The following is a 26,606-nucleotide window of genomic DNA, read 5'->3' on the forward strand; positions in this document are numbered from 1 at the left end:
TAATCGGTAGCATGTATATGGCATATCCAATATAAATTAGCTAACACCTGGAGGACAGAGTAAAACAACTTGCACTGAGTCTAGTCTATAAAATCCTCTACACCTCCCTGATACCGAAGTACATGTCAAACTACTTCCATAATGTAAATGACCGCCATAACCACAACACCAGGGGGAGCTCCACAAACCATGTTAAACCCAGATTCCGATCTAACAAAGGTCTTAACTCATTCTCCTTCTATGCCACATCAATATGGAATGCACTCCCAACAGGTGTAAAAGAAAGTGCATCTCTATCCTCCTTCAAAACCGCACTAAAAGACCACCTCCAGGCAACTTCAACCGCAGACTAACATCCTCCCCCTTCCATATCCCACCTCCCCGGATTGTAAATAATCAAATGTAAATAATCAAATGTATATACTTTTTCTTATGCTTTCTGAACTCACTATGTTCACTGCTAGCTGTACATATCCTACCAAGTCAGACCTACACTGTTTCAATGTCCATTTCTCAGATGATGCAATTGTTCATGACTGAAGTGCTGATGTCAACCAAACCTAACCCACCACCCCCCTTTACACATCCCACCCCCCGGATTGTAAATAATGTAAATAATTCAATGTATGTACTCTGATGATTAACTTGTGGGATGACTGTATTATGCTGATAGTATATATTTGTACAATGAATTGATTTACGTGGACCCCAACTTAAACAAGTTGAAAAACTTATTCGGGTGTTACCATTTAGTGGTCAATTGTACGGAATATATACTGTATTGTACAATCTACTAATACAAATTTCAATCAATCAAAAACCTGTTTGGTTACCCATCACTTCCACTTTGCTGTTGCACTTCGACTAGGCAAGCGGAAGATTCCTGGTATATCTTGGTCAGAAAGTGCGGAAATCACTTTGACAACTAAATGTGAATACATTCCACTTTAACTGATGCATGCTCAGGGTCAGCAGGTCCTACTTCCTCATACTATTGTAAGGTCTAAAATATCTATCACCACCTCCACAAAAGTACACTATATCCTCCTTAGCCGTCATGTTTTTGAAAGACTTCCAAAGTTCCTGGCATCAGATCAAAGCAATCATTGGACAAGATTTGTGTTAGTGAGTTGAAATCAATTATTAATTGAATGATTAAATATATTATTCAATTTATAAATCATTAATTTATATTAAAGTAATTAATTAAATGATTAAAAGTACTGTGAAATTAAATACATTTATGACATGTTTAATTACACATTTATGTATTTTTTTTATAGTTTTAAATTATTAATGACACATTTAAAATGGACCGTTTGCAACTTTTATGCGGCTGCCTAAAGGGCGCTAAATCTCCAAAGAGTGCGAGCAGTAAATCCCGCCCTCTTCCTGTTCTTGGCCTGAAAGCCGCACCCACGTCATTTTAGCCAGACGTAAAAACGTATAAAACATACAATGTCGGCACAAAATATCATGACTTGCCTTGACAAGTGAGAATTTGTACTGTATATTGTTTTCCTGTGTTTTGGGTTTAGTCAGTCTCAGCACTCCTTCCTCCGTTTTCTCCACTTCCTGTGCATGTCCCCTGCCTCTTCACAGTCAGTGTGGAGCCCTGATTGACATACCTGGCTCCGTTTGGTGATTAGGACATGCACCTGTTTTTCATCACCATCGGAGTGCATTATTTGCCAGCACCGCGTCTCAGACGGTGCTGGTTCGTTGTATCTTGTTTCATGTTTGTTGCTCGGTGTCACACTTTTACCATTTTCAAGCTGTTTTTGCCTAGGTCTCTGCTTTTTCACCTGTGGACTGCTACTTCAGCTGTGTCAGTGTTGTTACTTGTGTTTCTGCCTGATACCTAAATAGATTAACCATCTCTTTTCACTCGCTTGGTGCACTTTCTGCACCTTTGAGATCACGACGCCACCAGTAACCATGCCAAGACGAAACAAACCATTTATATACTTGTCAGTAGAGATGTCCGATAATGGCTTTTTTGCCGATATCCGATATTCCGATATTGTCTAAGTCTTAATTACCGATTCCGATATCAACCGATACCGATATATACAGTCGTGGAATTAACACATTATTATGCTTAATTTGGAAGCATTACACAATGTAACAAGGTTTTCCAAAATAAATCAACTCAAGTTATGGAAAAAAGTGCCAACATGGCACTACCATATTTATTATTGAAGTCACAAAGTGCATTATTTTTTTTTAACATGCCTCAAAACAGCAGCTTGGAAGCGTCCCGAAAGAGTTAGTGCTGCAAGGGGTTCTGGGTATTTGTTTTGTTGTGTTTGTTATGTTACGGTGCGGATGTTCTCCCGAAATGTGTTTGTCATTCTTGTTTGGTGTGGGTTCACAGTGTGGCGCATATTTGTAACAGTGTTAAAGTTGTTTATACGGTCACCCTCAGTGTGACCTGTATGACTGTTGACCAAGTATGCATTGCATTCACTTATGTGTGTGAGAAAAGCCGTAGATATTATGTGACTGGGGCAGCACGCAAAGTCAGTGCCTTTAAGGTTTATTGGCGCTCTGTACTTCACCCTACGTACACAGCTGCGTTTTAAAAAGTCATACATTTTACTTTTTGAAACAGATACCGATAATTTTGAAACCGATACTGATAATTTCCGATATTACATTTTAAAGCATTTATCGGCCGATAATATCGGCAGTCCGATATTATTGGACATCCCTACTTGTCAGTCTTAGCTATACTATCCAACACTGGCTAGCCATTCCACAGGAGCTTTTCCAGTTAGCTCTTGGATAAATAACAAACATTGAAAATCAAAAGAATAAGGATGTAATTGGCGATTGAACTTCGATTGTAGCAAATTGCAGATAAGGGTGAAAGTAGTTAGTTTCTTAGACAATGGTAGGGATTTGGTGAAGTTTAGCCACTAATGTTAGCTATCATTGAATGTATTAACCAACGTAACAACAACAAAGAAAAAAAAAAAAATTGTAGCTTCTCTGAGACTGATTTGCGTTTGTGTGTGCACGCACGCTGTATGGGTGATAGCCGTAAATACTAATCACTTTTTTTTCGGAACGGCAAAAAGTTTTATTACGTAAACTTATTAATTTTGAAAAATAGACTATAGACAATTTTAAAAGGGGCCTATTATGCTAAACCAATGTTTCTTACCTATTGGCACCTGTTTTTGTGTATTTGTGATCTGCAGAAGTGCCCAGATTTTAAAATCAAACCATGAAGGCATTGTGGAGGTATTTATAAAACAATCTTGCCTTCTTTCAAACATCCTTGAAATGAGCCATTTGGAATTTGCACAACACGTGACATTTTTCCATGTGATGTCGGCGTAATCTCCATACATGGTAGAAATTTACACAAAGATCTTTGCACAAGTCGGCCATGGTAGTCCGGTGTTGTCGTCAATAAGCTCTTTCTTTTTCTATAACATCTTGTTGTGGAGCAGACTGGCTCATACATGCACATGCATCCTTCACTTTTGCCCTTTGTAATACATAATTGCATATAGTTTTAACTTATAGCTGTTAGTAGACTCGATATGGAAGGGTTTAAAACTACATCAAAGATGACGGGGAGTAAACGCAGTTGAAGTTGAGGCACGTAAATAAGACCACCGACATCCTTAAGAAACGGTCAGAAAGCGGCTTGGAGATGGGTTGTGAAAAATAATCTTTGCAAAATCTTGACCAAAAAACACTAGTCCATGTTATGTAGACCACAAGGAAGGGTTTTAAATGTAGAAAAATGACCCCTTTAAAACAAATGTGTTCTGTTAAAACACTAATGGTAACATAAGCTAGCCAATGTTTTTTTTGTTATATTTTTTTGGTTTGAAAAATGTAACGCTGAGCAAGTTGCAAACAGCCCCTTTCATATATATTTATCTAATTTGGTCTCATTTGACCCTCCATACAGATTGTCCAACACGGCTGATATATGAGTGGTCGCCGTCTTTGTCACGCCATCGTCGTGCCCTCCTTCTCGCCCACTCACAGAGAGTGACAGCCAGGTAAAATATGTTTATTTTGCTTTTTGATTGTTAATTCAGAGTGGCATTATTATTATTTTATCCTCATCTCAATGGATGATTCCAGGTGTCTCAATTGAAGCAAACAGATTAGATTTGATTCAATCAATCAATCAATCAATGTTTATTTATATAGCCCTAAATCACAAGTGTCTCAAAGGCCTGCACAAGCCACAACGACATCCTCGGTACAGAGCCCACATACGGGCAAGGAAAAACCCACCCCAGTGGGACGTCGGTGAATGACTATGAGAAACCTTGGAGAGGACCGCATATGTGGGTAAACCCCCCCCCCCATCTAGGGGAGACCGAAAGCAATGGATGTCGAGTGGGTCTGACATAATATTGTGAAAGTCCAGTCCACAGTGGATCCAACACATCGGCGAGAGTCCAGTCCATAGTGGGGCCAGCAGGAAACCATCCCGAGCGGAGACGGGTCAGCAGCGCAGAGATGTCCCCAACCGGTGCACAGGCTAGTGGTCCATCCGGGGTCCCGACTCTGGACAGCCAGCACTTCATCCATGGCCACCGGACCTATGGAACTCCCCCTCGCAAGGGACAGGGGAGAAGAGGAGAGAAGAAAAGAAACGGCAGATCAACTGGTCTAAAAAAGGGGGGTCTATTTAAAGGCTAGATTATACAAATGAGTTTTAAGATGGGACTTAAATGCTTCTACTGAGGTAGCATCTCTAACTGTTACCGGGAGGGCATTCCAGAGTACTGGAGCCCGAATAGAAAACGCTCTATAGCCCGCAGACTTTTTTTTGGCTCTGGGAATCACTAATAAGCCGGAGTTCTTTGAACGCAGATTTCTTGTCGGGACATATGGTACAATACAATCGGCAAGATAGGTTGGAGCAAAACCGTGTAGTATTTTATACGTAAGTAGTAAAACCTTAAAGTCGCATCTTAAGTGCAGGAGGGAATAGAAAGACAAAAAAAAAGGAAGACAGAGGGGGAAATTGTGGGGACAAGAAGGGGATTAGACAGAGATACAAAAACAACAACAGCAAACAACAATAACAACAACAACAACAATAGAGCAACATCAGCAAATATGATATGTACAAATATGATGGTAAAAGTGATAGCAAAGAAGCAGTTAGCGAAATAAATAATAATACAGAAATGACAATGAGCATTTTTACACTACAAGTGGAGCAATACAAATACCAATTGAAATAGCGCTATTGATAATGAACAATACCAGTAATTTTCCTCTATTATCAACAGTCGTTCAAATGCAACAATACATATACGTAATGATAACTAGAGATAAAAAAGGAATACCGAAAAATGGAGGGGAAGAAAGAGAAGCAAGCTATATTAACCTTGTAGATTGTTATAGTAACAATAGGTTAAGCTTTGTCAGTGTGCCATGTGTTATACCCAGTTTCCCCTAGGGCAACAACATTAATATATGTTTGATGAAGCGTGATTATGTGCATGAGTGTATGTATGTATAATACATAAATAAAATAATCTAATGTATGAATGGTAAAACATTTGTGAGGTTTCTAATATTTTTATGGCTGTTAACTAAAGGCAACACGGACATCAGCGTGGATCTACGTTAGCTTTATTTTTTAACTCACTTACTTAAACAACTTATGCAATGTACGTAACGTGTAAGCTAATTTGCCACAGCGTCAATTTCCGTCCTTCAACAATCGCTATTTCTTTGGGATGAAAATATATATTCATATATTACATATTGCCTATTATTTGAGTAGTAATGCACGGAAAATTTGGCCGCCGAAAAAATGCTTTGCTCACCGAAACCGTATATTGTGATGAAGTATCCACACCCGTTGGCGGGCTGTCTTTCCCCACGCACACAAATGGCATAGCTCGCCCAAAGTTGACAAAAAAGTCACATTCAGGTCATATTGCCGTTTAGACTGAAGTCACATTTGAAAAGATCAGATTCCAATCGGATTCCGACTACCTCCTGATGTGGCCTGAATCTGATGTGAAAAGATCAGATTTGAAGGTCTTTGGGGCATTTAGACTGGCAAAAAAAATCTGATCCGTGTCACTTGAGGGCAAAAAATATCTGATTTGGTGTGCAGTGTAAACGGGGCCGTGATGATAATATAACATCTATATCATGCGCTGTCATATGTGTCAGTAGAAATCTTCCCATTTTACCCTACAAGGATTTCACTTTCAACTAGAGAAAACACTTTGCAGTAAGTCTTGATGCTTTAGCTGAGCATATGCTGACATTAGCCCTGTTCTCTCTTTCTCTCTCTCTCTCTCTCTCTCTCTCTCTCTCTCTCTCTCTCTCTCTCTCTCTCTCTCTCTCTCTCTCTCTCTCTCTCTCTCTCTCTCTCTCTCTTTCTTTCTCTCTCTCACTCATTCACTCACTCACCAACCTATTCAAATACCAAAAACTATATGAATTAAAAATTAATCAGAAGTTAGTCACCGTTACCAGTACTTAGCCGTTTTTTCAATGAATATTTAATGCTTAAGTTATTATTTGGATGACTACTTTTCACCACTTGAGTCATACAAAACCCCAAACCAGTGAAGTTGGCACGTTGTTTAAATCGTAAATAAAAACAGAAGACAATGATTTTCAAATCCTTTCCCACTTATATTCAATTGAATAGACTGCAAAGACAAGATATATAATGTTCAAACTGAGAAACATAATTTCTTTTGGCAAACAATCATTAACTTAGAATTTAATGGCAGCAACACATTGCAAAAAAGTTGTGGTATAGCTCGGTTGGTAGAGGGTCTGTGCCAGCAACTTGAGGGTTGCCGGTTCGATCCCTGCTTCCGCCATCCTAGTCACTGCCGTTGTGTCCTTGGGCAAGACACTTTACCCACCTGCTCCCAGTGCCACCCACATCAGTTTAAATGTAACTTAGACATTGGGTTGCACTATGTCAGCGTTTCTCAAAGTGTGGGGCGCGCCCCACTGGTGGGGAATAGAGACATGACAGGTGGGGCGCGAGGAATGGGAGGGAATTTCCCTTTGATTTTTTTTATATTTTTATTATTATATTCTTTGATTTTTTTTTTTTACTATGCTTTCATTTTCTATACACACTGTAAATCACTTTGTGATTCTGTCTGTGAAATCAGCTATATAGATACATGTAAATTACTTATTTTTCCTGTAGGCTTTACATTTCTAGGTAGGAGCGAAAGTTTACTGACATAGCAACAGTAACTAATGGGGGCGGGGCTAAGCGGAAGCTTTGTGAATGGCGAGTCACTGTGCGAGGATTTGCTGTTTTGCAAATACATACAAAATAGAGCCACTGCTGATGAGCTGTTCAAGATAATGGACAGTTTCCTCAAAGAACACGACCTTAAATGGGAAAACTGTGTGGGCTTTTGCTCTGATGGCGCGCATGGCAAAGTCAAGAAACGAGCTGCAGGCTCTAATAAAGAGGGTTGCGCCAAATGCGCATTGGACACAATGTGTCATTCACCGGGAAATACTCGCGTCAAGGCAGCTCAGCCCCGAATTCAATGAGGTTTTAACAGTGGCAGCGTCAAGCCTGCAACCCCGATTTGAAAAGCTGTGCAGTGCAAAACAGGCTCATTGCAGCCACTAATGCTGGAGTACTGTAAAACTCATGTTCACTTGCCCTGTCCTCCTTTTTTTGGCAAAGATTGCAAAGTGGCACTTTTATTTTCATTTATTATTGAACTTGATGCAAGTTATTTGATTTATTATTGAACTTGATGCAAGTTATAACACTTTTATTTGATTTATTATTGAACTTGATGCAAGTTGTAACACTTTTTTTGATTTATTATTGAACTTGATGCAAGTTATAACACTTTTGTTTTATTTATTATTGAACTTGATGCAAGTTATAACACTTTTGTTTTATTTATTATTGAACTTGATGCAAGTTATTTGATTTATTATTGAACTTGATGCAAGTTATAACACTTTTATTTGATTTATTATTTAACTTGATGCAAGTTATAACACTTTTTTTGATTTATTATTGAACTTGATGCAAGTTATAACACTTTTTTGATTTATTATTGAACTTGATGCAAGTTATAACACTTTTGTTTTATTTATTATTGAATTGATGCAAGTTATTTTATTTGATATTGAACTTGATGCAAGTTATACCACAGCTGCACAGTTATTTTATTTATTATTGAACTTGATTTTATTTTATGTTATTGAGTTTGAATGTATACAACTTGATGTTACTTGATGTTCGATAAATTTGAAAATGTTAAGCTTGGCATTAGCGTTCTGTTGGGGCGATGGGGGCAGGTGGGGCTTGAAAACTCCCCCTTGTCCAAAGTGGGGGATGACAAAAAAAGTTTGAGAACCACTGCACTATGTAAAGCGCTTTTAGTCACTAGAGAAAAAGCGCTATATAAATATAATTCACTTCACTAATTCACTTCACTATTTTACACTTCATAATGCGCCACACATTTTCAATGGGAGACAGGTCTGGACCGCAGGCAGGCCAGTTTAGTACCCGCACTCTTTTACTACGAAGCCACGCTGTTGTAACACGTGCAGAATGTGGCTTGGCATTCATTGTCTTGCTGAAATAAGCAGGGGCGTCCATGAAAAAGACATTGCATGGATGGCAACATATAATGCTCCAAAACCTGTATGTACTTTTCAGCATTAATGGTGCCTTCACATATGTATACGTTACCCATGCCTTGGGCACTTACAGATGCTGGCTTTTCAACTTTGCGCCTATAACAATCCGGATGGTGCTTTTCCTCTTTGGTCCGGAGGACACAACGTCCACAGTTTCCAAAAACAATTTGAAATGTGGACTAATCAGACCACAGAACACTTTTCCACTTTGTATCAGTCCATCTTAGATGAGTTCGGGCCCAGCTAAGCCGGCTGCGTTTCTGGGTGTTGTTGATAAATGGCTTAGGCTTTGCATAGTAGAGTTTTAACTTGCCCTTACAGATGTAGCGACCAACTGTAGTTACTCACAGTGGTTTTTTTAAGTGTTCCTGAGCCCATGTGGTGATATCCTTTACACACTGATGTCGGTTTTTGATGAAGTACCGCCTGAGGGATCGAAGGTCACAGGCATTCAATGTTGGTTTTCGGCCTTTCTCCAGATTCTCTGAACCGTTTGATGATATTATGGACCGTAGATGGTGAAATCCTTAAATTCCTTGCAATAGTTTGTTGAGAATTGTTGTTCTTAAACTGTTCGACAATTTGCTCACGCATTTGTTCACAAAGTGGTGACCCTCGCCCCATCCTTGTTTGTGAATGACTGAGCATTTCATGGAAGCTGCTTTTATACCCAATCATGGCACCCACCTGTTCCCAATTAGCCTGTTCACCTGTGGGATGTTCCAAATAAGTGTTTGATGAGCATTCCTCAACTTTATCAGTCTTTTTTGCCACTTGTGCCAGATTTTTTTAAACATGTAGCAGGCATCAAATTCCAAATGAGCTAATATTTGCAAAAAATAAAGTTAATCAGTTTGAACGTTAAGTATTTTGTCTTTGCAGTGTATTCAATTGAATATAGGTTGAAAAGGATTTGCAAATCATAATATTCTGTTTTTATTTACGATTTACACAACGTGCCAACTTCACTGGTTTTGGGTTTTGTACTATTTTAAAGTAAGTGTACTCTTACTTGAGTACAATTTTAGCTACTCTACCCACCTCTGGTTGTGACAGACTTTTGATGATTAATAGATTACAAATTGTAAATGTGGCCACATAGAGTCCAAAATGACATGCTGCCATGTAATTAATATAAATAAAATAAGGCTGTATTTAGCTTCTTTAAAAAAGAACGATATTAAGTTAGAAATATATTCTTAAATTACTTCTGTTATCATATAATGCTGTGTAAAAAATGTGGTTGAATTTAATATGGGTTGGTGCATCCTGCAAATGGTTTGTGTATTAGTTGTCCTTTTTTTTCTTTTGTTAATTGCTATTTTTTCCTTCCAATAATATTGGAGATTTGTGGTTTTGCAGCAGTTTAATTGTTCATTTCTGTTTGTCTTTTCAGTACTGCAAGACACATCGTTTTTCCTAAAACCCATGCCCAAAATATGACACATTCAACATAATGGGAGGATTGTCTGAGTGCATCTCAAAAGAATAATTGTATAATAATAATAATCATTCAACACCATTTTTATTGTGAGTGACTGATTGTGATGGACAACACATGCAGAAGTACATGAAGTAAAAGTAAACACATGCATAGGGTTCAATATGATGTCGGTCCACCTTTTGCAGCTATTACAGCTTCAACTCTTCAGGGAAGGCTGTCCACAAGGTTGCAAAGTGTGTTTATAGGATTTTGTTTTACCATTCTTCCAAAAGCGCATTGGTGAGGTCACACACTGATGTTGGTTGAGAAGACCTGGCTCTCAGTCTTCGTTCTAATTCATCCCAAAGGTGTTCTATTGGGTTCAGGTCAGGACTCCGTGTAGGCCACTCAAGTTCATCCACACCAGACTCTGTCATCCATGTCTTTACGGACCTTGCTTTGTGCACTGGTGCACAGTCATGTTGGAAGAGGAAAATGCCCGCTCCAAACTGTTCCCGTAAGGTTGGGAGCATGGATACCAAAATGTTTTGGTATCCTGGAGCATTCAAAGTTCCTTTCACTGGAGCTAAGGGGCCAAGCCCAACTCCTGAAAAACCACCCCACACCATAATTCCTCCTCCACCAAATTTCACACTCGGCACAATGCAGTCCGAAATGTACCGTTCTCCTGGGAACCTCCAAACCCAGACTCATCCATCAGATTGCCAGATGGAAAAGTGTGATTAATCACTCCAGAGAACGCGTCTCCACTGCTCTAGAGTCCAGTGGCGACGTGCTTTACACCACTGCATCCGACACTTTACATTGGACTTGGTGATGTATGACTTAGATGCAGCTGTTCGGCCATGAAAACCCATAAAGCTCTCTGCGTACTGTACGTGGGCTAAATGGAAGGTCACATAAAGTTTGGAGCTCTGTAGCAAATGACTGTGCAGAATGTCGACGACCTCTTTGCACTATGTGCTTCAGCATCCGCTGACCCCTCTCTGTCAGTTTACGTGGCCTACCACTTTGTGGCTGAGTTGCTGTTGTTCCCAAACTCTTCCATTTTCTTATAATAAAGCAGACAGTTAACTTTGGAATATTTAGGAGTGAGGAAATTTCACAACTGGATTTGTTGCACAGGTGGCATCCTATGACAGTTCCACGCTGGAAATCACTGAGCTCCTGAGAGCTGCCCATTCTTTCACAAATGTTCGTAGAAACAGTCTCCATGCCTAAGTGCTTGATTTTATACACCTGTGGCCGGGCCAAGTGATTAGAACACCTGATTCTGATCATCTGGATGGGTGGCCAAATACTTTTGGCAATAAAGTGTACCTGGAATAAAACACAGAACGACCTGGCTGTGAGGCAAACATGCTAACCACATGTATTACCATGATGCCGATACATATTCAATTAATTTGAGGAGCACATAATCTGGTGTGCAAAATTACGGCAAACGTGGACATTTACTCGAATGTAAGAAGGTCTTAGCCTGAACATTGAAAAGCTGGAATGGTTTAATTAGTTGAAAAATTTTGCAGTAAAATTCCCAAAGTCAAAAGGGGATTTGTGTTACAGAAAATATGATTTTTTTTAAACTGTAAAACTGTAAATCTAAATACACTGAACGTGATATTGTTGGAAAGCTCTAAATCATTTGAGAAATATATATATATATATATATATATATATATATATATATATATATATATATATATATATATATATATATATATATCCATCCATCCATTTTCTACCGCTTATTCCCTTCGGGGTCGCGGGGGGCGCTGGAGCCTATCTCAGCTACAATCGGGCGGAAGGCGGGGTACACCCTGGACAAGTCTACAGTATATATATATATATATATATATATATATATATATATATATATATATATATATATATATATATATATATATATATACAGTACAGGCCAAAAGTTTGGACACACCTTCTACTCATTCAATGCGTTTTCTTTATTTTCATGACTATTTACATTGTAGATTGTCACTGAAGGCATCAAAACTATGAATGAACACATGTGGAGTTATGTACTTAACAAAAAAAAAGGTGAAAAACCTGAAAACATGTTTTATATTGTAGTTTCTTCAAAAAAGCCACTCTAGTTTGCTCTGATTACTGCTTTGGACACTCTTGGCATTCTCTCGATGAGCTTCAAGCACACCTGTGAAATGAAAACCATTTCAGGTGATTACCTCTTCAATCAATCAATCAATGTTTATTTATATAGCCCTAAATCACAAGTGTCTCAAAGGGCTGTACAAGCCACAACGACATCCTCGGTACAGAGCCCACATACGGGCAAGGAAAACTCACCCCAGTGGGACGTCAATGTGAATGACTATGAGAAACCTTGGAGAGGACCGCATATGTGGGTAACCCCTCCCCTCTAGGGGAGACCGAAAGCAATGGATGTCGAGTGGGTCTGACATAATATTGTGAAAGTCCAACACATCAGCGAAAGTCCAGTCCATGGTGGGGCCAGCAGGAACCATCCCGAGTGGAGACGGGTCAGCAGCGTAGAGATGTCCCCATCTGATGGACAGGCTAGCGGTCCACCCCGGGTTGGGAGCAGAGTAGAAAAGAAAAGAAAAGAAACGGCAGATCGACTGGTCTAAAAATGGAGTCTATTTAAAGGCTAGAGTATACAAATGAGTTTTAAGATGAGACTTAAATGCTTCTACTGAGGTAGCATCTCTAACTTTTACCGGGAGGGCATTCCATAGTATTGGAGCCCGAATAGAAAACGCTCTATAGCCCGCAGACTTTTTTTGGGCTCTGGGAATCACTAATAAGCCGGAGTTCTTTGAACGCAGATTTCTTGTCGGGACATATGGTACAATACAATCGGCAAGATAGGCAGAAGCTTGACCGTGTAGTATTTTATACGTAAGTAGTAAAACCTTAAAGTCGCATCTTAGGTGCACAGGAAGCCAGTGCAAGTGAGCCAGTATAGGCGTAATATGATCAAACTTTCTTGTTTTTGTCTAAAGTCTAGCAGCCGCATTTTGTACCATCTGTAATCTTTTAATGCTAGACATAGGGAGGCCCGAAAACAAAACGTTACAGTAATCGAGACGAGATGTAACGCACGCATGGATAATGATCTCAGCATCGCTTGTGGACAAAATGGAACACATTTTAGCGATATTACGGAGATGAAAGAAGGCCGTTTTAGTAACACTCTTAATGTGTGACTCAAACGAGAGAGTTGGGTCGAAGATAATACCCAGATTCTTTACCGAGTCGCCTTGTTTAATTGTTTGGTTGTCAAATGTTAAGGTGGTATTATTAAATAGATGTCGGTGTTGAGCAGGACCGATAATCAGCATTTCGGTTTTCTTAGCGTTGAGTTGCAAAAAGTTAGCGGACATCCATTGTTTAATATCATTAAGACACGCCTCCAGCTGACTACAATCCGGCGTGTTGGTCAGCTTTAGGGGCATGTAGAGTTGAGTGTCATCAGCATAACAGTGAAAGCTAACACCGTATTTGCGTATGATGTCACCTAGCGGCAGCATGTAGATACTAAAGAGTGCAGGGCCAAGATTCGAACCCTGGGGAACTCCGCACGTTACCTTAACATAGTCCGAGGTCACATTGTTATGGGAAACACACTGCATCCTGTCAGTAAGATAATAGTTAAACCAAGACAAGGCTAAGTCTGACATCCCAATACGCGTTTTGATACGCTCTAATAAAATATTATGATCAACAGTATCGAAAGCGGCGCTAAGATCAAGAAGCAGCAACATAGATGAAGCATCAGAATCCATCGTTAGCAATAGATCATTAGTCATTTTTGCGAGGGCTGTCTCCGTAGAGTGATTTGCCCTGAAACCAGACTGAAAAGGTTCACAGAGATTGTTAGACGCTAAGTGTTCATTTAGCTGCTGTGCTACATTTTTTTCGAGGATTTTCGAGATAAACGGAAGGTGGGACACCGGCCGGTAGTTTACCAGGAGATCAGGATCGAGGTTAGGTCTTTTGAGTAGTGGATGAATAACCGCTTTTTTGAATGCTAGGGGAACAGTGCCAGAGGAAAGTGATAAGTTTATAATATTTAACACTGATGGACCTAATAATACAAAAAGCTCCTTGATAAGTTTCCCAGGAATTGGGTCAAGTAAACATGTTGTTTGTTTTGTCCCATTTACACATTTTGACAATTCCTCCAATGTTATTTCATCAAAGAGAGAGAAACTATTTTGGAGGGCGGTATCCGTCGTATATACAGTCGTATTTGTGTTAATAGAACCCAGTTGTAGCTGACATGCATTGTCTTTAATCTCTTTTCTAATGACTTCAATTTTCTTATTAAAGAAATTCATAAAGTCATCTGCTGTGTGGGTGGAGCTACTGGGAGGAGTCCCTTGTTGGGTTAGCGATGCTACTGTACTAAACAGAAATTTAGGATAATTTTTGTTGAGGTGGATGAGATTTGAGTAATATTTAGCTTTAGCTGAGGTAAGCATGCGTTTATAAGTTATTAAACTATCACACCATGCTTGATGGAAAACCTCAAGTTTAGTCGCACGCCATTTGCGTTCCAGCTTTCTACATGATAATTTCTGGGCTTTAGTTTCTTCTGTAAACCATGGGGTACGCCTTTTAGGGGCCCTTTTTAGCTTTAGCGGTGCTACACTATCAATGGTGTCGGGCAGGGCGTCATTACAGTTGTTAGTGAGGTCATCAATAGAGCCCACATAATTTGGGAATGGTGCCATTACCGAAGGCAGTAGGTCAGTAAGAGTCGTCGTTGTGGCAGCATTAATGTTGCGGCTGTTATAGTAGTTATTATTATCATTATTAGTTTGTTGACAATGAGTCAGAACTTCGAATTTTATAAGGTAATGATCGGACATTACTTTAGTGTACGGGAGTATCGTAACTTTAGAGGTGGTGACACCCCTGACAAGCACCAGATCTATCGTATTACCGTTGCGATGCGTGGGTTCATTTATTATTTGTGTATGACCACAGCTATCAATTATAGTCTGGAGCGCCACGCATGGAGGGTCCGATGGGGTATTCATATGGATATTAAAGTCCCCCATTATGATTATATTGTCGGCGTGCATCACTAGATCAGCAACAAACTCTGAGAATTCACTGATGAAGTCCGAATAGGGCCCAGGGGGGCGGTAGATAACAGCCAGGTGGAGAGGCAGCGGTGTGACAAACCTCAAAGTGAGCACCTCAAACGAGTTATATTTATTATTTAGGTTAGGTGTAAAATTATAGTTTTCATTGTATATTAGTGCGACACCCCCTCCCCTTTTAAGAGGTCGGGCAACATGTGTATTGGTATAGTTAGGAGGAGATGCCTCATTTAGCGCAAAAAAATCGTCTGGTTTGAGCCAGGTCTCGGCGAGACCAACAACGTCAAGTTTGTTGTCTCTAATGACTTCATTAAGTAATAACGTTTTGGAAGATAATGATCTTATGTTTAAAAAGCCCATATTATAGGTAGTGGGCTGTTTTGAGGATAGTTTGTTGAAATTATCCGAAGTAGCAATATTAATAATGTTGCGTTTATTATGCGTATTGCACTTTAAATAGTTTCGACCATATCTAGGAATTGATACGACGGGGGTATTCATATTGTTTGCTTGATGTTGCGATAAACTGAACGCATCATAGTTAGCTACCTCAGTACAATGTATGTCTGCCTCTGACACTGTCACAAAAGAAAAAACATTATGTGAGTTGTGTTTTATTCTAAGAGAATTGCTATGTGTGCAGGGATTATCCAGCCTGACGCCGGCTAGTTCTAGTTTAAATGGCTTCTTACCCGGAGACTCCACGCTTCTTTGGTTAGCTTTTCTCTTTGTTGTTAGCCCCGCTCGGCAACCCCGCTTCTGCTTCCGCTCGCACCGCTTACGTCGTCTCCATTGGCGGTCACCGCTAGCACTTGACTCTGCTGCTACAAAGGCCGCTCGATGTAGTCCGCGAAGTATTCCCATGCTAGCGAGGAGGTCCACCGTACATGCATCTTTCAGTCTATAACGACCCAATCCATCCACATCCAGAATTGTCTGTCGGTCGTATGTGATCACAGAGTGTTCACGCTTTGAGCCAGCCATGAAATTGACAGAAATGACGGGTGTTTTTTGCCAAATCGCTCTACACTCCCAAGAGCATTAGCGAGCCGCAGCATAGCCATAGCCATGCGCCGCCATTTGAATGCCATTAGTTGTCTGTGGAATCTTTGCAATTAAGAAACACGTTTCAGTAATGCTTAAAATTCCTAAATAACTGTAAATAGTACATTATTTTATTTATTTATTTTTTGTCGTGCTCTGTTTGTGTTGTGTTGTGTTTGCTCGGTTCTCGTATTATCTTTTAAACTGCCCATTGTACAGCACTTTGGCTACCCCTGTGGTAAATTTTAAATGTGCTTTATAAATAAAGTTAATTTGATTTGATTTGATGTATCATTAATGTGCCTGTTACTACATGGTTACATCCTGTATATAAATCGTTGTTGAATGTTTTTTAGAAGGGTTTATAGGTATGCAAATCCCCATTACCTGTATTGTTAGTGAAAAACTGCCAGTTTAAAACTGATAACTACAATGCACAGAAAATAAGAAGATTTATGTCTCACATAGTGGCTAATGGGCAAAAAAATTCGGCAAAAGTGCAGTTTTCCTCTTATTCCTTATTTCAACTAGCTCGACATAGTTTTGGGCAAAAAGACGGTGTGTCAGCTCACCGTGGCGCTAATTACAAGTACAATACTAGCTAAATGCTAAACCTAACACAAGTCTGACCTGCCTGGTTCTATTGAACAACGTTCACTTCACTGCAAAGTTTTGGGTGTAATTGGGAAGAGGCTGCAGGTGTGTCTTGTTGCTCCACCTGGCACCCAGAAAGAAGAGAAAACACAGCAAAGAAACCTATTGGGGATAAAATAAACAATATAAAAGACAAGATGGAGCGTGAGATTCAGTTGGAAGTTTACCACCAGCTTGAGATTGTGACTTCATCTTTCATAGAAGTAATTATTGTCAGCTGAAACATCAAAAAGTGTTACAATTTTCTGGAAAGGTTTCCATGTTGGCAGGCCCCCGTGTGTTATTTTGTGTAGCAGATAAAGCAAACGATGTAATCCTACTTCTTATTGCAAAAGCACATACCGTAGATGTCTGGCTGTCGGACAGCCGACAAGGAGAAGCAGAACAGACGACATTCCTGCTCTCCTCCCAAAAACAACACCTCATAAACTCCTGTAAAGATACTTGTAAATCACTGCAGGGATTATTAACAGCTGCATTGGAGACGTTTCCTTCCTTCTCGCATCCACAAAGATGTTTACAGCACTTTGGTTTGGAGTACACATATCAGCGCGTAAAGATGGAGGTGTGAACTGTGGCTGCCCCTGCTTACCTCAGCACTTTTTTATTCATACAAATTTTAGACAGGGGGCCCTGTTTGAAAGGGTTTTGGTCAATCTTGTCTTTACCACACCAACACGGGTGTTTAAAAGATTGCAACATTTTGTGCTGAGTGTTTTGTTTAAATAAGGTATTTTGCAAGTACTCTACGTCAATGGTGTCCAAAGTGTGGCCTGAGGGACATTTTCACCCCAAAGATCATTTTCTATTGCTTGTATTACGACAAGTGATTTCTTCCCGGAAGTGAAAACCAGCCTTTTCGCAATGAAAATGGTTCGTACAGCCAAAAACAGCGCAAACATAGGGCACTTTTCTTTGAGAAACGCTAAGAGGCGCCTTGTACCCATTAAGAACAGATGCTGGCTTGACCACCACGCGTATTCACTGAGCCAGACGTGAGCCGGACATGATGTCATTTTGAATCCAAGCAATAGGCCATAATCCTATACTGAAAATGTGATTCATTAATTAGATTATTAAGATAGAAAATTCATGTTATTTGCAGTTTTTTGTTTGGTGCTCCGAGGTGCCTAACGTTGTCTTTCCTGGGTTGCCTTGGTTTCCTCCTGCCTGGGGTCCAGTGGCGTGTCTATGGGATGGCACGTGCCACCTCAGAATCCGATAGATCACCCCAAGTGCCACCCCACTCAGAGGCTGAAGGATTTGAAGCATAAGAAGGTAGTAGGACAGCAGCCGGCGGGCACATATCCTGCGGGTGGCGGTAGTATCTAGTGATGTGACGAAATGTGCTGAGAATTCGAGGGTGTGCCGAGTAGTGGAGGGGGGGCGTTTCTGCAAAATGCATTTCAAGGCTTGTTTAATGTAGGGGAGGAGCCAGAAATAATGACCTGTGACGCCTCGCTGCTTGGCCGTACCACATGACCGCTTCGGAACGCTGTTCAGTTTTTTAGAGGACATTCAACAACACATAAACTGCCAGAGCGCCATTGAAAATGTGGGCTTTTGAGAGTTGCAGTCTGTTTGGAATGTGGATAGAGAATACTTTTTTGATATAAAATTTGATGGCAAACTTAATCCAAGCCGATTAATGCTCTGTGACCAGTATGAATAACACTGAATTGAAAGAAAGAAAGAAAGAAAGAAACTGAAAAAAAGCATCATATTAAATTTGTTATGGTCTTAGTCGTCTTCTGATAGCGTAATGGTCTACGCCTTTACTTTTTATTCCACATGACGTGGGTTCGATTCTCAGCAGCGTTATTATTATTTAATGTTAGCAATTGTCTTACAAGGAGATTCCCTCATATTTTGTGGTGCAAAGCTATACTAGTAGCTGCAGCTGCCCTTGAGGTCGACTGACTGTTTTATAAGTGCCACCCCTGTAGAACTAGGTGCTACCCCCAATGCCACCCCTAAAAACATGCCACTGCTTGGGTGGTTGGACATTTGGGGAATGTGTAGCAGCACATTCACCTTTGTGGGGGCGTGTACAGTGTGGCGTGGGTTGAGGAATGGGGTTATTTCGCTGTGGTTATGGCTGTTTTGGTTGACTCCAGCTTCACTATGACTGGCACATTAGACACGTAGGTTTCTAGTTGCAAAGGCAGTTCAACTCATCACATATGCAGGGGTGAGGCCAGGTGCCCCTGTCTGCCTCCCATTGTTCTCCCGTTGGCGTTGCTTTTAGGCTGTCTGTTATGGTCTGGGGCATTGTCGGTTGCTCAAGAGTCTGGCCAACCTTTCCTAAGACTTGGTGGGTGAGGTTGTATATTTGGCCTTTGTTGGAAAAGGTTTGCACACTCCTGCAATATTTAGGTGAGTCATCGTTGCGTGCTTCCTCTTTATAATCAAAATGAAGTCAATACAGTATATTGATATAGATGTGACATGTAGTCCAAGGGCACACACATTTATTTTTCAAATTTCCGTAAGCCTTTCATTGTTTGGTCAATGTTTTAGGACAGTGTATGAAAAAAACTATGATGCTCTTCTTTAAATCAAAAGTGGAGTACGATTACGGTAATCCAAGTACTTTGACACGGCAGCTCCCAAAAGATGATGCTTTGATACAAGGCAGACTGGGGGTTTGTTTACAAAGGAGCGACGAGCCTGTTGATGAAGGGTAACATAGAAGCAAGTGAAATGTGATGGTTCTTATTGTTGCTTTTTATGTTTGGCTGAGTTGTCGCCCCTTTTGCCTTATTTGATTGCAAATACATTGAGGAGGTTGATAGACAGTTGAGTCAAATAAATACGAAATTCTGAATCCCAGTGAGTAGTAAAGACTCCTCCAGAAAGAAAACTGACCTAAAGTTGGAAAAGAAAATGCACTTCTCTGTAGGACACATCCAATTAGATTATAAAACTGGTGAAAAGCTTCATCTCTTAACTCTTGGTAACTCACTGATGAGGGTGCTGTTGTTAGTGCCTATACTACCTAACCTGACAAATTAACACTTGCCATTGTCACCTGCTACACAGGATTTATGTGAAGTATAGTGGAACCTCAATGTAGAAACTTTATTGATTTTTGAACAAGGCTTGTAAATTGAAACGTTTGTATATTGAAACAAATCTATCCAGAAGAAACAATGTAACAATTTAACAATGGATCCCAGCCTTGACAAATGTCCATATTTTAGTGAATGTGTGTACTCGTTGAACACAATATAAAGCGCTATACAGTACTATATATCAAACAAACATAACATGGGGGCTATGAATACATTTTCTATTTAATAACAAGGCAAAACAGCAATAGTCTGACTGTGCTTACTTCCTGAATGTTTCAAACCACAAATCACTTGTCCCTTGCTTTCTTTGGACTCATATTGAGCCAACTAGAATAATTCTAAAAAGAAAAAAAAAACAACCTTCAAATTCACACAAAGCATCACTCAGCACAGTAGCTAATCACAGCACTGCTCTGCTGACTGAATGAGCACCAGGGACCGATCAGCCCGCACACAACGGCTGTTCTACCGGGCACAAAGTGGATGGATTTTGAGTGGATGACACAGAGACAAGGTTTATACGGCAAAGCATATTTGTATTTGTTCTGTGGTTCATACATATTAAGTATTTGACATATTCATAAATCGGAGTTCCACCGCACTGATATTTTCTAGTGTTCCATTTGCTGTTCTCAAAGTGATGTACTTTTACACCAACATCCTCCATGTACACCTTGTACATGCACACTAAAATGTGTTTTCATTTCTTTATTTTTTTGGCAAGCCGCGCAAGCCCAGGGTTTCAGTTTAGTGGTTTTCTTCTTGCACTTGTCATTTTATTGTCTCTTAAGCGCAGCAGCAGCTACATTTGTCATTAGTATGAAGTAATGATGACAAGAGATAAGGAACAATAATCATAATCTTATAAAAATAGTCCCTGAAATCAATGACAGAATCAGAGCAGAGCTCTTTCTCTATGGGAGAGCCAAAGTCTGCAGATTCATCATTCTTGGTTCTTTGGGGATTACGGCACTAAGAAGCAATTCTCCGCACTAAAGGAATTTGTAGTGCACAAGCTGCAGCTATGTGAGTCAGTGGTCTCCTAGCACACATGCATTCGTGAAGCGTTGACATTTACTCAGTTAGTCATTGCACTCTGGAAAGGCCACTGGCTGCCGGCCTCTGTGTCTTTATTAACAGGAATCACCTAATGAGTGTTCTCCAGGGGCTTTATATGCAAAAGCAATTTGACAAAGTGAGGCAGAAAGCAGCTTCAGCTTCTCTACCAAAGGGCTTTGTGGGCCACAATTCAGTTGAATTACTTTAATTATTATTAGAGAGAGCATCCTGAAGCTTTGGTAAGATGAGATATAATGCCAAATGTTCACCAGGAATCTGTCATTGGACAATTCTTTGCCATGACAACCATCTGTGTTTCCCCTGAGTTTAGAGCTTTGGTGGTGCAGGGGATGACGACATAGACACGCATGCGAGGACACACATTGCACACTTTTGACATTCACAGCTTCCAACTTCAATGACATTTCTTCCCTACCGCTACTGTAAATTTGAGGCGCATGCCTGCACGTACACAGTGTGTGTGTGTGTGTGTGTGTGTGTGTGTGTGTGTGTGTGTGTGTGTGTGTGTGCTGCAGTGAATCGCGCTGACAAAACCGACACAAAAATGCGTACACATTAGAGATGCGCGGATAGGCAATTATTTCATCCGCAACCGCATCACAAAAGTCGTCATCCACCCGCCATCCACCCGCCATCCACCTGAACTAACATTTTATCAAAACCACAACCGCCCGCCACCCGCCCGTTGTTATATACTGTATCTAATATAGACGATGCAAGGCATTGTCACGCCAAATTTCTTCCCCCTACAAACCCCCCCATTTACTTCCGGGGCTGCGTCCAATAAAATCACAAAGTTGCCGGGGGTCCTTAACCGGCACACGACTGTCCTGTTTCGCGCCTGTACAAAAAAAAAAAAATTATCGATTTCTTCAGATTCCAGCAGCTGTCAAAGACAAAGTATCCTTCCAGCGACGGGCAGTCAAAGCCGAAGTGCTATCGATCGCTGTCAATGACGTAAGAGGAAACATGACCACGGAAGTAAATGGGGGGGGGGGTTTGTAGGGGGAAGAAATTTGGCGTGACAGCATTCCTGTTAAAGAAAGGAGACTGATCCAATGCAGCAGAGACATTCAATGCGTGCCACACATTAATATCTCTTGGCCACGCATTAGAGGCTAAGAGATATTAATGCGTGATAATATTATTTATCATTATTATAATATTATTGTCATTTCCATTAAGAAAGTGTTGACTATTATTGTTATTTTTTTTCTCTGGTCTTTAGTATTCCCTTTTTTAGTTTGTCGCGTACCACGTTAATTTCTTCCCCCTACAACCCCCCCCCCACCCACCCCATTTACTTCCGTGGTCATGTTTCCTCTTACGTCATTGACAGCGATCGATAGCACTTCGGCTTTGACTGCCCGTCGCTGGAAGGATACTTTGTCTTTGACAGCTGCTGTAATCTGAAGAAATCGATTATTGTTTTTTTTGTACAGGCGCAAAACAGGACGTCGCGTGCGGGTTAAGGACCCCCGGCAACTTTGTGACTTTATTGGACGCAGCCCTGGAAGTAAATGGGGGGGAGGCTTTTGTAGGGGGGAAGAAATTTGGCGTGACAGCTGCAGCAGTGCCTGATGAATAATTGCCTGTTGCAAAGAGTGCTGCTCGTTTTTTGTATGTGGGTAACAACATTTAACTATGTATTTTTTTTTCTGAATTGGTTCAACCGCCACTCGCCCGAATCTATTTAAAATCTATTTTTTTCGTCATACATCCGCCCGACCCTCGGATTATCCGCGGACTCCGCGGTTGTGTCCGCAAACCGCGCATCTCTAGTACACATGCATGCTCACAACATAGTACTGCAATTGCTTCTCCAAAGTTCCATTTTACAAACTTTCATCATAAAAAGCAAAATAAAGTCTCCATATTAATCCAAAAACTCAAACTAAGTCCTTCAAAGATTTTGCTGATTTTTTTTTATGATTGCGGTAGCCTAAAATGCCTAAATTTGCTGCAGCTTTTTTTTTTTTTTTTTTTAAAGTTGCAGTTTTGTGGTTTATTTTTTTCAGTAACAATGAATTAACTTGTGATGTTACACATTTGTTATCAATATTTTAAGAGTTCCTTGTAACATTAACCTCAAAAAGCACAGGATTTCAACAAAAATCGGAAAATAATTACTCGATACCACACAGACTTAAAAGTAGACACGAGATGGTGTCAGCAGAGCTGATTACTGTACTGTTATAACTCTTGGATGCACAACCTACCAATATCTGCACTCTTCCTCCAGTGGGATCATAAATGACCCCAATTAAAATCAATGCTTTTTTGCAATAAACTGGGTTGTTACTCTTCAAAATCTATAAACAAAGAGTTGTAATATTTTAATATGCCAGGTATTCTTCATAAAACACGTTTGTGACATGAGGTCATTTGCATTTTTATGTATTTTTTGATTCATATTAAGAAAAGTCAGTTTTTGTATCACTACCCACTTTTCCACAAGGGGGACACAAATGACCCCAAGCAGTTCCAATTGAATCTTCTATGAACTTTTTAATTCTTAGCAACTCTGACTCTCCCACTTACACATCTGATGTCATCTTTCACATCTGATGCAACTTTGACTGTCAATACTTTCCCACTTACACATCTGATGTGAGCAGTCTCATCACTCAGGAAGAGGAAATATCTGATTCACTAAATACTGTAGAATGACAGAAAGCTATAGAGGTATTTCCAAATACTGTAAAATCTGGAACTTTTCACATCCTTATAGCTGACTCTATAGATTTAAAAACCATGGCAGGTGCATTATACATGTTGGTTTTATTTAACCTATAAGTTTTGTGTTGTATCTTTAAATATTTGTGTGAATTAAATATGTAGTAACCTCTGAACGTTGGAAGCTAACATGCTACATTAATTTTAAATGGCAACCGAACACAACTAGTCACGTTTCTCTCCTGCCAGTTTGATGGTCAGTTGCATCAGATGTGAGAGATGACATCAAATGTGTAAGTGGGACAGTCAGAGTTGCTAATTGAAGATTCCATAAGAACTGCATGAGGTCATTTCTGACACCACTTGTGGAAGTTAGGTAGTTTTACAAAAACTGCAATTTCTTAAAATTATTGACAAAATAAATAAAAATGCAAATGGCCTCATGTCACAAACATGTTTTTAAAAAAAACCTGGAATATAAATATGCTACAACTTTTCATTTGAAAGATTTTAAATAATAACAATCCGTGGGATCATTAACACATCCAATGCGTATGTTTTACGCTTGAAGTGTTTGTGCATCTTAAACATTCATTTACGTTCCTACACATTTACCCCCGCACGTTAAGAGCATTGTAAACAAAAATAAATTGTTTTTTTCTGGGTGTATGAGAATGTCAGTGTTCTGTACATCTTTGTATAACGTTGTATAACATTTTTATTTGATTAACAAACATTTTTGTACAGGTCATAAATAGGGTTTTTGAAATTAGGTTGTCAATATCGGTCCAAAATCAGCAAAAAACCAGGGATCAGATTATATCAGGTTGCATCTATAATCTCCGATATTCGTCTCTCCTTGTTAGTTTAGCAGACGGATAATAGCTTGTCCTCATTTGAGAGCCTTTCAGGAGTTTTTACTTCAAAACACTGTAAACTGAAAATACATAAATAAAATGTGTCAATATAACCTACAAGAGATACAAAATAACTTCTCTGTGACATTACAACATAAATTAAATGCAGCAAGTGCTCAAACTTGATGCTAATTTACATTATATATGCCATACACATGCTAAATATTAGAATTTGCCATTTTACATAGCGGTTTCAACACCTTTTAAATTTGGTACTTGAAACTACATTTAAAGAGGAACTGCACTTTTTTTTGGCGGGAGAACAAGTGCTTTCGTGTCGTCCTCGCCAGTTCCAGATCCGAAACGGCTGTCAAAGTGTCCCAACTTGTCAGATTTAATTCTCAGCCATCTATTTTTCAGGTGAGTGGCATGATTTATGATCTAGATTAGTATACATTTGCAGGGAAGCGAGGGGCAGCAGACCACTCGATGATGTAAACATAGGCACACAGCGCCGCTCTAAATAGTCTGTCTTCAATAGTGCCTATAATAACAATATTACTACAATTTGATTAATATTCAAGTCACAAAATGTAATGTGAGTATTGTTGGCGCTTTTTCAATGGATTTTGTGGGCAGAATAGTGGAACTCCCATTGGCTCCGCTGTAAGCGGACTTTCATTTGCATTTAGAATGCATTAAAAAATAAATCGATCCGTCATCATGTCTTTCATAATGATTGTGAACGATAGGCAAAATTCCCAAAAAAGTGCAGTTCCCCTTTACGATGCACGTTACAATCAAAGGGCCAATGTGTGATAAGTACTATAATTAGGGCCTGAGCTATTAAAGGTTTGTGTGTTCTAAAACACATTCAACTTGATTGTACACACAAAACTCATCTTCAAAGCTTGTGCGCAGAAGATTGCCTCTCTTAAGTGAGCAAATTAAGGAGCGCAATCAATTTAGCGTGTCCGTCTTCATGAATATGCAGAATATATGCTGATCATCAGAACGCCCACAATACTGGGAGGAGAAAATGCAAGTATAGTTATTAGGCACACACAGTGTGAGTTCCATCCATCCATTTTCTGCCGCTTGTCCCTTTCGGGGTTGCAGGGGTGCTGGAACCTATTCCAACTGCACTCGGGCGGAAGGCGGGGTACACCCTGGGGTACACCCTGCTCTTTAAATGTCTTTAATGTCCTTTGTGTTCTTTGATGTTCCCCTCTTACATGCTCTTACGTGCTAAATCTATGAGTTGTTTTTTTTGTTTTTCCGTTGGCCTCAGTCTGGACCCCCTCTCCAGGGGCCCAGGCTTAGACCGATCCCCCCCCATTGTTTACCTATATCTCACCTTTTTTGTAAGGGGCACTGGAAGTTGGCAGACCCGTCAGCGATCCTGTTCTGTCTCCCTGTAATGTTTGTCTGATCTTGAATGGGATTGTGCTGAAAATTTTAATTTCCCCTCGGGGATTAATACAGTATTTCTGATTCTGATTCTGATTCTGACAAGTCGCCACCTCATCGCAAGGCCAACACAGATAGACAGACAACATTCACACTCACATTCACACTCTAGGTGACAACTTAGTGTTGATTTATCAAAGCTTAAACTGTTCTGCGGCCGCTGTTTTATTTAGAACGTCTAGAAAGGACGTGCAAACTGGCAGTTGCACAGAAATGGCTGTGAGAAAGGTTTCGATCGTGCCACAGCTCCGTCCTACATAAATGGACTGTCAAAAATCAAAATTTTAGACATATTGCCTATTCAGCAATATCATTTTATAATTGTATACCTGCTGAGTGACTTCAGGGGCTAATTAAAACAAATTAAATTGATGCATTTTGGTGTCTGCTGACATTTTTACAATTGTGTCCGTTTTTGCATATTGTAAAAAATTTTCTTGCATCTGGAACATACCAGCACACGCTAGCAGTTTGTGCCAGCGTATCCTAGGGCGCACTTTCAGCACGCTAAAAAAGTGGCTTCTATTGTACAAACCCCGTT

At 40.0% G+C, this 26,606-nt stretch overlaps 1 protein-coding gene across 2 annotated transcripts in view; it reads left to right on the plus strand.

Annotated features, from left to right (window-relative positions):
• LOC133636146 (cell migration-inducing and hyaluronan-binding protein-like) overlaps window positions 1-26,606 on the plus strand; it is a 324,820-nt gene that overhangs the window by 113,435 nt on the left and 184,779 nt on the right. The window contains exon 2 of one of the 2 annotated variants that reach the window (XM_062029861.1): window positions 3,932-4,025. The exons of the other annotated variant lie outside the window; for it this stretch is intronic. The gene's annotated coding sequence lies outside the window, so the exon portion shown is untranslated. The remainder of the gene's footprint in view (window positions 1-3,931; window positions 4,026-26,606) is intronic. 2 annotated transcript variants of the gene reach the window in all.

This window comes from Entelurus aequoreus, linkage group LG02 (genome assembly GCF_033978785.1).
Source record: "Entelurus aequoreus isolate RoL-2023_Sb linkage group LG02, RoL_Eaeq_v1.1, whole genome shotgun sequence".
NCBI lineage: Eukaryota > Metazoa > Chordata > Actinopteri > Syngnathiformes > Syngnathidae > Entelurus > Entelurus aequoreus.